The sequence below is a fragment of the Tympanuchus pallidicinctus genome, unplaced genomic scaffold (assembly GCF_026119805.1).
Source record: "Tympanuchus pallidicinctus isolate F22 unplaced genomic scaffold, pur_lepc_1.0 scaffold8, whole genome shotgun sequence".
Lineage (NCBI taxonomy): Eukaryota > Metazoa > Chordata > Aves > Galliformes > Phasianidae > Tympanuchus > Tympanuchus pallidicinctus.
Window position 1 is genome coordinate 51,310,423 of NW_026294802.1, and position 13,055 is coordinate 51,323,477.

Here is a 13,055-nt window from a genome sequence, read left to right on the forward strand (position 1 = left end):
GATGTGTTCAGCTCCTTGGTGACGTGCAGGGGACAATTCTGTTTACTCAACAAGACGTGGAATGTCTTGGCACCTAAGCTCTTGTGGGCAGTCTGGTGCTGCCTTTACTTCCCCTTGCTCCAGGCAGAAATGTGCCTTTGGCAGCCTCGAGGCATGCTGTATCTGCCAGCCAGGTCCACAGCCCACATTTAGGACTGTCTCTGGTACAGCGGATGGTTCTTCTGCTTCTCTTCTTTCCACCCCATTCAGAACGCTCTGTCCCTATGCTGTCAGATGGGGCAAGGTGCTTGCAAGCAGCTCCCTGAACTGCTGTAGCTCTGCTGCTGTTGGCCGACACGTGTCCCTTAGTTCCCCTTGCAATGTTTGCTGTGAAGTAAATATCTCATGCCGCTGTGCCCTCACTCTGGTGAATTTGTGTTGCTTGTGATCACAGGCTCCAAACTTCCCCTATTACAGTCGCTTTTTTAAGAGTCTCTTTTTACTGGTGAGTAGATTCATGGAGCCTTTCTACTTCCTTCATCTGTAAATTGTCCTCTACATAACTAAGAAACCATTCTGGCTGGGTTTTGATGTGTTTGTCGCCCAACAGATGTCTGGGTGGTTAAAGTGTCCCCTGAGTACAAGTATCCTGTGTTTGCAAGCTCTTTGATAGTTGGTTCAGGAATCTTTTTGTTCTTTCTTTCTCTCCTGAAGTCCTGGGGGTCCGTAGCAGATGCCTGCTGCAGCCTCTCCTTTGTTTTCTGCTCCTGATATCTGTGCCCGCAGTGTTACTCCTCTACCCTCTCCCTTATCAAATTAGATTATCTTATTCTTGTAAGTACTTTTGACACATTCAGCCCTGTAAAGGCACGATGAGCAGATTGCATCTCAGTGCTGGGTTCTTGATGCTCGTGTCTCTGTCGTTCTCCATTGCGCTGTTCTGGCTTGGCTGGACAGCACACAGGACGCAGCACACTACTTGCCATAAACAACAGTGATAGCACAAGTGAGGCCAGCTCCTTCTCCTGTTAGATAAGTCACAGCACCACTACATGGCACCACCGTATCGCCTTGCATGGAAACCCAGGGTCCGTTTTGTCTCAGTGCTCTCAGCCATGTCACTACGACCCCTCGCTTCACCGCTTTGCCTCTCTGTTGATCTGTCTCCAGCAGCTCTGTGTCCTGAACTTGGCTGCAGGCACTTAAGCTTCTTCTCAGTGTTATGCACTGCCCCTTGCCCGTTCCTTGGCTCTCTGCCTTTTCAGTGGTTTTCCTGGTTCCCACGTGTGATCCTGAAACCCTCTTTGTTATTCCGTCCTTCCTCCCCGTCACAAACCTGTGTTTCTGTTCCATCTTTCATGAAAAGGTCTAAGACTGAAGATGAAATGTGATAACAGCCTTCAAAAATATGTCAGTGGCTGCTGCAAACAGGAGAGGAATAAACGATTCTCCGTGTCCTACTGTGGGGAGGACAAGAAGTTACGGGCTTAAACATGGAGATTTTGGGGTGAGGCTCTGGGGGGCTGCTTATGTACTGCTGGAGGGGCAACTTGGCTAGGGGGAGCCGAGGGGAGCAGGGTAATCGAGGTAATCAGTTTTCATCCTCTCCAGCCCCTTTAGTTCCCCTTCATGTGCTGGAAGGCTCCAGCTAGGCAAAGAGCTTTTTGTGTTTTGCTCAGCCAGGCTCTTCGCTTTCTCCTTGTTTTTTTTGTCTCTGTTGCAGCAGTCCTGGCAAACACAATTGCAGCAAGCCTGGAAATAGCCACAGCAAACCGCTCCTCCAAAAAACCTTTCCTTTGTGCACAGTGGCTCCTTTCAAACCCCATACACTATTGGAGATGACAACAGCTGCAATCAGAGTACAGGGACATGCAATAGAGCCCAAATGTTTTGCTGTGCTCAGAAGGGTTAAGGCTGAGTCTGGGGCAGCCAAGAAGAAGCTGCTGGAGATCCTTGGTGGGAGCAGGCAATGAGCTTTGCAGAGGGCTGCGTGTGTATTAGCACGTAGGTAGGAAAGCAGTGGTGAAGATGGTTTCTGGAAGATGCATCTCAGCTGGTGCTATAGGGCTCCAGCATCTCTCCTGCTTCAGTGAGTGTGTAAAGGCTCCTGGGCAGGAGGGCTGTGAGCTGGGAACATGGGTAGCCATGGAGGAAGGGATGAGGGTGAGCAAATGATGGTGCAGGTGGCTCCTTGCAGAGCTGCCTGTTCCCACCACTGCAGAAGGACGTTGCAGGGCATCCTCCAGCCTTGTGGAAATTTGCTGGCTTTGCTGAAACAAAAATCAGAGGGCCTGGGAGCTGCAGAGGGCTCCTTCCAGAATGAGTGCACAGCTCTCAGTGTTTCCTGCAGCACTGATCTGGAGTCCCTGGGGCCCCTTCAGCCCGACACCCACCTCCCCTGACCCTTCCCCATCTGCCACTGCTGAGCTTGTGTCGGGTCTGGCTTCATCTGCAGCGTGTCCTCCTCTCCACGCCCTCAGCCTCTCTCCCCATGGCGGGGGGCACCGGGGAGCCCCATTTCTGGGCCCTGCTCAGATGCAACCCCTTCTCTCACCCTGCAGTGTCAGCCCCCTTCACAGCTCCCCAACAAGAGAGGCAGGCAGGGAGAAACCAGCGGATGAATAATTTATTATAACGATGCAAAATAGGGTTTTAAAACTCTCCCCGTATAAATATTTATTTTTGACTCGTTAGCACCGCAGCTGCCTTCCTCCCCCCCCCCATCCAAGCCTTCTCTTTCTCCTTTTCGAAGCCCCCGACAGCCATGCAACAACCACGGCTGCGCTTGTTCTCCTTTGCTCCGGCTGCCTGTCTCTCCCGCGCTCGCTTTTCACATGATCTGAGCCCCGGTGCCAAGCGCTTCCCGGGAAGGAGAAAAAACTCTTTCTCGCGCACACACACAAAACAACAACTGGGGAAGGAGAAGGGAGGGCTGGGGTGGGGGAGAAAGAAATACAGAAACACACAGGCACACGCACAAAACCCTTTGAAGCCTGTGAAGGGTAAGGGTTGTTTCTGTGGTAACGGCGCAGGGATTGGCGGCGGGCGGCGAGGCCCTCGATCCCGCGGCGGTGCTGAGTGATTAATGAGCCGTCGCTGGGCTGCGCGGCCGTGCACGGGCCGGGCCCCCGCTGCCTTCCTGTGCTCACCGCCGGCTCCCCGCGCTCTGCCCGGCTTGGGCGCACGGTGCCCTGTGCGACATCAGCCCTTCAAGGGACCGAGCGATGGCCGCAGGCTTGACGGTGCTGCAGCGCGGCTGGGGCTGCAGGCCGCGTTCCATGCCGTAGGCCTCGTCCCGCCCTGCAGGCCTCGTCTCAACATTGGTTCTCATGGAGGTTTGGGCAGCGCTGGGGGGTGGCAGCAGCGTGTGGCGCTGCGCGGCGTTTGTCCTGTGGATGAGCAGATGAGGGCTCTGCCGCTCCCTCCTGTGTCCTGCCACAGGGCTGCCATGTTTAGGGCCGTGACCGATGGGCTTGGTGACTGCAGGGTGCTGCTGCAAGTGCTCAGCGTGAGCTGCGGCTCCTGGGGAACCAACTGCTGCGACGCCCCGTTTTGTTCCCTTCCTTTTTTAAAAAAATTCACATCTCTTGGGCAAACAATAATTACGAGTGAGTTTCAAATCTCTTTCCCCCGAAATAGCCAAACCGGAGCGCAGCCTTCCAGAGCTGCTGCCTGAAACAGATGTGCTGCCAGTGAGGCAGCTATTTATAATGTGCAGTGTTCCCTTTTAAGCTGTAGTGACTCCAGCCCTCGGCTCTCGCGTTCATCAGCTCCTTTTGAAGCCTGCAGCTCTAATCCAGTGACTGTTCCTGGTGCTGCTAAAATCTCATAAGCCCACCGGGATGCCAGCAAAGCCAGAGCCCTGCCTGCCTTCTGCCTTCGGAGGTGGTTTGTCATCTCTGGGGGCTGCTGGGCATGGAGGCAGAAATGGGTTTGGATGGCACTTCCCCAGCGTCCCAATCCCAAGTCCAAATGGGAGAGGTTTTCTATAGAGAAAAGGCTGTTGAGGGTTCGAGCTTGGTGTGTTTAAACCTTAGGAGCTGTTTGCAGGATCAGCGAAATTAGAGGCACAGTGAAGGTGCAGATAGTGTTGGATGAGTCCCTTTTTCAGGAGGAAAACTGGGGAGATTTGTGTTGAAAAGGAGGTTCAAAGGGGTTGGCCAGCTTGGGGCTCCTGTAGTGGAGCTGGAGCAGCACTGTATGAGTTGGTGGTGCAGGGGCAATGGGACTCTTTAGGGCTGCGTGTTGTTCACAGATCCTGTCCAGCCCCATTGTGCTGGAGCGCCCGTGGCCAAGCACTGCTACTGCTTTATGTCTGCTGTGTGCTGATGAATAAGTTTGTTGGTATTTCAGGGCGGGGAGCAGGTGGTTGGGCAACACAGCATGCGTGGGGAAGCTGTTTCTTGCCAGGGCTGTTGCAGCGAGCAGGTCCTGGAGCACTGTGACCGACAGAACCGGCCAGGCTGGTGCAGCCGCTCTGCGTGGGGCCGGGCCAGAGCAAGCACAGCTCTGGGGCTTGGCCACAGGTTTGCTTTACGCTGCTCCATCCAAACCCTTTGCATTGGGTATGTTATGAGCATAACTCTCCTTTCCCAACTGATGTCCAGAGCATTGTCCCCAGCCTGGCATGACACAGCCTGGTTCTCCATATGGAAATTGTGCAAGACACCCCAAAAAGAAGCCCACCAATGGGCTGCTGTTTTTGCTCTAGTGGCATACACTTGCCTGCTGCTTTGTAGACACCATGGGACAGGGTTTATGTGTCAGTGGGCAGAGAGGACTTTGATCCCCACACTCTGCCCTTTGACTTCCAAATCCCACCCCTAGTATGACCATTACTTTATCCAATTCAACATCTCATGTTGAGAGTGAGCACTGGCTTATCCTCCTGCCCGGTTAATTCATGCACTGGGCACTCTGGAGGAGAAGAGGATGGTGATTTTAAACTGGAGTGATGAGCCATCTCCAGTTAAGGATGGGATCTGGGGAAGGAGCCGAGGGTGGGCTGCCCTGGCAGGACTGTCATCTCAGCTCTAGCAATGTGACAGTTGGTTTGACTTGTTCTGGTGGGGACACGGAGATGTGTTCCCATGAGGCTGGCAGCCTTGGCCAAGATCAGAACCTTCCTAGTTTCCAGTGGTTACAGATAAACCTTTGCTCCTGAAAGAGGTACTAATGCAGCCCATAGCAGAGAAGCCTCTTAAAAGCCAGTCTTGTTTCAGTGATGTTAATTATTAATAGGATGTGGGGAAGAAAACACTGGGAAACCCCAACAGATAGAGCCAAGCTGCTGTTTCGTCTGTGTCCAGCAGTGCAGACCTATCTTCCCCTGACCCAAGGGGAGATTCGCAGATCTCTTTTGTAGTGATTGCTGTCGGCAAGCACAGATCTTAATGGAGAGGCTCAGCTGTCCCCCTGAAAGCCACAGCCATCAGAAACCAAGGAGCTTAGTGACTCATATGGGGTTGAGCTTGGTCTCTAGCAAAGATTCAGCCCCCTGGAGGGATGTGGTCCCTCTTGGCAGCATCTGGGTTCAGCAGGTTTGGCAAGGTGCTGGGGTAGCAAAGCCCCGCAGGACAGAGGTGCTGGGGGTCCCTGCAGATGTGTGGGACAGGATGGGATCTGAGGTGGGATTTGAGTGCACATACGTAGGGAGCTAGAGCTGGGGGATCTTCCCAGAGCAGTATTCATGGAAATCAAGCTAACAGGGAAATCCTCGTGGACCTTGCAGGCTTCTTACCCCAGATCTGACCGTGGGTATCAGGGATGTCTCTGACAGGACCCCTGGCCTCCCCTGACTGGGTCCCCTCTCCCTTTGCCCCTTCCTTCTCTCTCATTTCCTTTCTCTCCCTCGCTTCCCTGCTTTCCACCCCCTCCAGACTCCTTGGTGGGGCATTGATTTTTCCATCCATCAGCGAAACGCCTGAGGAAAATGAAAGAGCATCTTCGTGATCGATCAGGAGAACTCTTCAGCCTGGGGGTCAGAAGGGCTGGAATCAGCTGCTCCCCTGGCATATAATTACCCCCTCTCTCCCAAGCCTGGGCATTTCACACGCCCGTGGGAGCAGCCGTCTTGCTGTAAGACTGGGAAGTTGCTTGCTGAAAACCTCCCCGTGGTGCCTTGATGCAGCACCCACAGGTGAGAGGAGCTGCCTGTGAGTGTGCTGGGTTCTGCTATTGCTGGAGCTGAGCACTGTGTGCTCGTGCTGGCTTTGTTCAGAGCGGTGTGAGTGGGTGTGAGTGCGCAGCACCCTCTCCAGCATCGATCACTCTGTGCGTAGCAAATTCTGCACTGTGTTTTGTGAGGATGGGCGGCTTTGAGGCTGTGAGCTTCAATAATCTGAAAGGAAACAAAATCCAATAGGAGTTGGGCACCCAACTCCCTTCTCTCTTTTGAAGATCTCATTTGAAGGAAGCGCCATCCAGGCCATGCTGCACAAACAGACCGCCTTGTTAATGGCCCAGAGGTGCCTGTTTACATGCTGGGGTTTGCTGTTGGTATGGCACTGGTCCCTAGGATGTGCCTGTGTGTGGGTTGCTACGCTTGGTCTAGTGACACAGCAGTGAATATTTGTCCTTTGGACCTGACTGAAAGAAGGAGCCTTGGAGACTGAGCAGTACTTGTGCTCCGGTGATCTTTCTGCTGCTGCCCCAAATTCTTCAGATATTGTTCCCACAGATGTTGTTCACTCTATTCCTGAGCTAGGTACAGGGGTTACAGACATGGAGGTGCACATCACGTGGTTGGTTGAAGCTTGCTGGATGACATGGAGGTCCCCAAGTGTTCCATGGTGAGCTGTCCATCCCAGGAGCTGGAAGAGAGCAATGCAAACCGAGGCTCTGCTCCCTCATCCCTCTGGTCTTGCCACGTCTTCTCCCTTGGTGAGCCTGGCTGTGGGCTATACCTTCACCCAAGAGCCTCCACCAGCATTTGCAGCCTTTCACTCCTTGGTCTGCAGGTGATCCGGGGACTTGTTGCCCCACATTGTGCAGCCCCAGGAATGCCACTGTTAGAAGGAAACTCTCATCCTTCCCATTCCCCTGTTTTTCCATGCTGGCTGGCAATGGGTACCTAAGGACAGAGAACAGGGCAGAAAAACAGTATTTGGGTGAGGAAGCAAAGCACTGTGTTCCTGATGCCATCACAGCTGGTTCAGACCAACCAAGGCAGAGTGCTGTGGGACAAGGACAATGCAAAACTCTGGCTTTCTCCCCCAAAACCAGCAGAGATAAGTTTGCTCCGGCATGGTTGTGTTACAGCCGAATGCTGACGCTGCTGTGGAGAGCTGGCTGTTGAGCTGTAGGTAAGGCTGCAGCGAGTTTATCTGCTTTGCAGATAATGTCTTCTGCTGAAAGCAGCTGAAACAGCTGCATCCTGATTTTGTTGGAAAGTTTATTTTACAGCATGTAATGTTAGCTCACCCTGTGTCCCTGGTAGAGCTTTGACATAAAGCTCCATCCTTCCTCTGGGGTCATTTGGCAACAGCCTGGCAATCAGGAGAACTTTGTTTAACCTGTGACTGCTGCATCCCTATATAAATGTGGATCTAACCCAGTTTCCTTGAATCTGTGTCTCTCTGTTGACAGCAAGGGAGAGAGGCGGGTTGATGCAGGTGGGTAATCTGGGATAATAATCCTTGCAAACAGGCTGAGCTGTCACCAGGCGATGTTGCTGCTGGGTTCAGTGCAGGTAATGGGAAAGGAGGGGGGAGAATCTTTGGGTCTCTCCACTGACCTGGCACCTTCTTGTTGACCATCCTTGCCCATGTCCCTTGCTCTTCCCTCTGCCTTCTCTCTCCCAGGGCTGTAGAATGGTGATAAAACACTACCTGACTTGCTGGGGAGCTTGGAGCCCAATTAAGAAGTAAACATTAATTAAAGTGAGCTCCTGTTCATATCCTGTACACCTCAGTGGGGCACTGGAAGCCCTGGGATGTGGGAGTGCAAGGTTGCAACAAAGACAAAACAATACATACTAAGACTGCTCACCAGAAAGTGGATCTACGTGTTAATCTGGGAAAAGGATCACGAAAATAACTGCAAATCCTTCATGACTTTGTTGTAATTTCTCGCGAATAGGATGTAGGCAGGAAAAATGCCTGCTCTGCTCTAAAGCCTCCCTGGTTCCGGGTGGCCCGTCAGTCAGGGCCAGGCTATGTTAACCGTGGGGCTGGTGCAAGAACAGATGGAAATCTGGGGGGAAGAGGTAAATGGCTGCACCACACGAGGTGATTGCTTCCCTGGCGCCTGCGTTGGCCCCTGGCTTGGCTGCACCCAGGAGACACGCGGGCAGCACAGCACTGGCAGTGCCCTGGCCGTCAGCACAGCCCGGTGCACCAGCATTTACAGACACAGAGACCTGGCCCCTCCCGGCTGCCCAGCTGCCTTTCTGCTAATGCTCATCTAATTAACCAGCAGCCTGGAGTGGCTGAAACCAGGGCAGCAGGAGAGCAAAGGGTTTTAACCAATAGGTTCCTGTCTCCAGCTCGAGAACCAGAAGAAAAACCCTTTTCATATGTTCTGATCAATAAGCAGGTGGTGTTCCTCCTCCCCTCCCTTTCACCTTCTCCAACTCATCTTTCTCCTCCTGGGCCAGGGATGCTCATCAGAGCCTGCTGCTGTGAGGGCTGGGATCTGTACCCAGGGCGTTCTGCAGCTCGTGCTTTGTCCCAGGGCTGCCGTGCGTGCCATAGCACACGCACTGCGCATCCGAGCGACACCGGCACGCTGGGCACAGCACAGCCAGCTCCCAGGGGGTATCTGAGAGAGCAAGCCTTGGCAATAACTGGGGCAGGATCCCTCCTTCGGGGGGGATTTTCAATCAGTGACATCTCTGAAGAGACAGTTGCTTTCCCCCCCCCCCCACTACCACTGTCAGCAAAGCTACAGGACTGTGAGCAAGGCAGAATCTGACCAGCAACTTTTGTACTGCATACGTATTGGTAAGGGTTAACAAGAAGCAGTGTTTTGTTTTGCTGTGCATGTTCGGTCTCTGAAAGGAGTTGCTTCAGCTGATATACATGCATTCTTCTTCCTAAGGTGTCTTCCGAAAATTAGCTCCAGCATGTCATCAGCGGTGGAGAAATGATTATGGAAAAGCAGCTGTCCGTCCCCTCCTGCCAACTCCCAGTGAGACAGCGGGAGGGGGAATGGCTCCTCTGGGTGCTGGCTGCTGGCAGCAGCTCCCTCGGTGCCTGGTGCCAGGCGCTGGTATACGGAGGCAGCTTGGAACTCTGGCCTTTTCCATCTCATCTCAATGATCTGGTTGAGGAGTAGCCGCTCAGTGCCCAGACCACTGTTCATCTTCAGGCCGCCTCCATCAATGGGAAGGGGCTTTAATAACAGCAGCAGTGCAGCAGGAGCTGTGGAAGAGGCTGGCAGGAGATGCGATGCTGTCTCAGCGCTGTCAGAGTGCGGAGCAGGGATGTTTTGGGGGGGCAGAGCGGCCCTGCATGTGTCCCTGTGGCTTCTCACAGATGAATCTCATCCGCCCAGGGGGCAGCTGTCACGGGAAGGATCTGCAGAGGGAGCTGAGGGTCTCCTGCTGCTCCTGGCCCGATGCTGTCATTGAGTGTTTTTTTTTAACAATAAGAAAGTTGTGCAAATCTTCACCCAACCATCTGCCTGCTCATGCAGCCTGGAAGAGCTCTGCTTTAACTTCTGTATTGTTTCTCCCCACAGGAGAGGAATTACTGTCCTATTTCTTCGTGCCAGAATGAGGAACTGGAAACAGGCTGAAGGAGAAAGGAGCTGGATGGATGTCCCAGAGACCTTAAAGGCTCAGAGGAAGACTGGCCAGGCTTAGGTTACTGTCCCTCTGCCCCTTCCCTGGTACCTCTGACACCAATTAGGAGCTGGGCTTATTAGCTGTTTTCCTGCACCAGTCTCCAAACACCACCGAGCAGCACCTGAGCCTGGTGCAGGATGCAGTGTCTCAGGATGCTGCAAACAAGAGAGAGGTGAGCCCGCACCTGGCAATGGGGAGCCCAGCCGCAGCCAGATGTGAGCTCCTTCCCCATCCTCCCCCCTTCCTCTTGCCCTAGCCTCAGGCCAAACAGGGAAAATCCTTCAGCAGAACCCCAGCTGGGGCTGCTCGCTGCCTTTCCATAGCAACAGTCCATCAGGGGGTCGGAGTCAGCAGTGAAAAATGCTTTCTCGCCTTGCCTGCCGGTCGCTATTTTGATTGCATTCCTGGGGAGCTGGGCTGCAGATGTGGTCTCCTTATCTTGGGAAGGTCTGAGTCAGTTTTTCCCTGTGTGATGGAGCAGGCAGCTGAGGTGTGGAAGAGGAATAAATAGCTTCAAAGGCATGCTGGGGGTGTTGTTTGGTGGGGAAAATGTGGTGGTACCACTCTCCATCCTATACTCATGGTGCCCACATGACACAGCACGCCTGGAGGAGATGAAGGAGATGTCCCTGCAAAGCAACGTTCAGACAGCCCTGGTGTCTTGGCCTAAGAAAAAGGAGACCAGGAATGCTGCTCCTTGGATGACCTGAGGAACATTCCCACAAGAAAGGCACCTCACATTCACCCACCAATGCATGCCCAGGCTGTGTGATGCTCCTCAACCCACCAGCAGATGTGGCAGCTCAAAAGCTGGTTGCCTCCTGCTCAGCCTGCCTGTAAGTGACAGCAGGATCTGCCCTGTCCTCTGGTTGCTTTTCTGCTCAAAATCTTGCTTCCCAATGCTGCACTGTGGAGGGGTGATGTCTCCTTGCCTAGCAGTGCTGTCAGGTAATGGTGAATCTCTAGTGCTGCAAGCTGAGCTGTAAACCAGAGATCAGCCTGGGCAGAGCCAAGGGAAGGACTTTTGTGAGGTGCTGCTAGCAACCCAAAGCATTTATGTACCTGTGGGCCATGCACTAAATAATCATCAGCCCAACCTAGGGAAAGCAGCAAGCCACAATAAATGTTAAGCACGTTGCAAGTTTTCCTTCTGTTGGCAAGATCCTCAGCTCTGGTTCCCCCAAAGCCTGGTAGCTCAGTGAGCAATTCCTTGTTGTTGTATGGGAACTGCTGAGTCACAGCCTGAACCTCTGCTCACCTGAGGTGAGCCATGAATCAGCCAGAGGAGCATAGCTGAAGGCAATTCACCTGTGCTGCTGGAAGGGGTGGAGCCAGGCTCCCCCCCCTCCTAGACCTATTTAAGAGCTGGCTACCACTGGGAAAGGTTCTTGTCTGGAGATCCCTCTTTCTGGTGTTTTGTGGTGAGCCCAGCATAAGGGTAAGCCTTCCGTTTATTCTCTCTTGTTATCATAGTCTACTTTGCCTCCCTCTCTTGTTTATTTTGTGGTTGTAACATCTTGATATCCATTGACTATACACTTGTCCTTTGTATTTTGCAAAGAGAGGGGCTTTGCATGTAGAACCCCACCTCCAGGAGCTGGTGATCACATGTTTTTGGAAAAGGATGGTGAGCGTGGGGCTCCAGAGATTGAAGGGTCAGTAGGGTAGGTAGGGCCTGGAGGAGGAGGAAGAGGGGATGCCTGTGTAGCCCCTGCACCCACTGCAATGGGACCAGGGGCAGCAGTGCTGGGTTCAGCAGGGCATCACGGGTTGTCCCATGCCACCGGGGCTGGGGGAACTGCTTAGGATCTGTCCTCCTGGAGCTGCAGTGGGAGCCAGGACTCAGGAGAAGGTTTCTATAGCAACAGCTGCCACTCACTCCCCATCTCAGATGTAAATGAGGTAGGATGTTATTAGTGTGCAGAATTTCAAGAGGTGGGAGCTGGCAGAGGGACCTGCTGAATTTGTGGCAGGAGTGTGCTGGGGTCAGAAGCATCGTCAGGAGTTTGGAGCAGGACAGGGTTTGGGGCATCCTGCATTGCCTCATGCCTTGCTTTTTGTCCCAGCGACTGTGTGTGGCTCTGAACAGCTCTGGGTTTTCCAGGTCTCAGTCACGAGACTGGGGATGGAACACAGAGACAGTGCTTTTGTCCCAAAGCCTGGGAGAGAGGCACTGTTGGGTGAGCTCCCTGTGCTGCCTCTTGGATGTGACCCTGATGGAGGCATGGCCATGAGGTATGGAAGCCCAGAGCCCTTTTCTTTGACACCTTGTTAGGAGGACCAACAAGGATATTGTGATATTGGGCCTGATATTGCCTAGAAGCTAATACAGCTGCTGTTTGAGTTTGCTAGAGCAATGCTTGGGGGCTGGAGGCAGTGCAGAGTGCTGGACCAATGCATATAATGCTTCTTGTCATACAGATCTTGTAGCCCAAGTTGAAGCAGGCAGGTCAGGAAGGAATTGGTTGAGCATCAGCCTGCTGGAGAGCTGCATTCAGGCCTCAGTTTTGGCAGTTTTGAGGTCCCAAGGTGGGAGTTCCTATGCCCTGTTAGCAGCCGAGCCATTCCTTTTGCAAAGTGGTTTCTCCAAAGTGCAAACTGCCTCTGGGCACTCTCAGATAAAAGCTTGATGATGAAGCAGTGTGCTGGTCTAGCAGAAGTGCTGAGAGTCACCCAAGGTTTCCAGAGTCAAAGAGGTAGGAAACTGGGGCTGCTTTCTGGAGGCCATGGGTACAACTATAGCAGGGGTTCTTGCTTGCATGAAGGCTCTGTTTGATATCTGGGCTATTGGGCTGGTGGTTAGGTGGGATCATGGCTGGTTGTCAGATGGGATCGGCTCCTGCTTAGGTTTCTCTGTGAACATCCAGGTTCTTGAAGAAGCAGGAGCTGCGTGGAACAGTGGTGAATGCTGCTCTGCTGGGATCTGTCCTCTTCCTCAAGCCCAAGCAAATAAGAAATGATTGTAGTGTTAGCTGCTGTCTCCAAATCAAAAGGTCAGTATAATACAGCTGGGTGAAAAATCTTGATTTCTATTGTGCTTTTCAGTTTGTGTGGCTAGGACCCATGTTTTCAGCCCTCTTATTTCTTCTAGTTGTGACTTTGGTTTTCGCTTTTATTGAGAGTTATGAATTTTGGATTTTCTTCCTTATGTAACTTCTTGCCTCTGTGAGTTGGGGCTCTGTGAAAGTCAGAAGGTTTCACACTACTTTGTGATAGCGCTGTGGTATTTGCCAACGCTGGGTTATAATTGGATGGTGTACAGTTTATGTATCTGGTGCAGTTATAATAT

General features: G+C 52.8%; 1 long non-coding RNA gene across 1 annotated transcript; it reads left to right on the top strand.

The window, feature by feature from the left end:
• Positions 1-7,342: 7,342 nt before the first annotated feature.
• Positions 7,343-10,518, top strand: LOC128073728 (uncharacterized). The gene is made up of 2 exons (XR_008202848.1): positions 7,343-7,592; positions 9,661-10,518. It is a non-coding gene; the product is annotated as an uncharacterized LOC128073728 (long non-coding RNA).
• Positions 10,519-13,055: the final 2,537 nt, after the last annotated feature.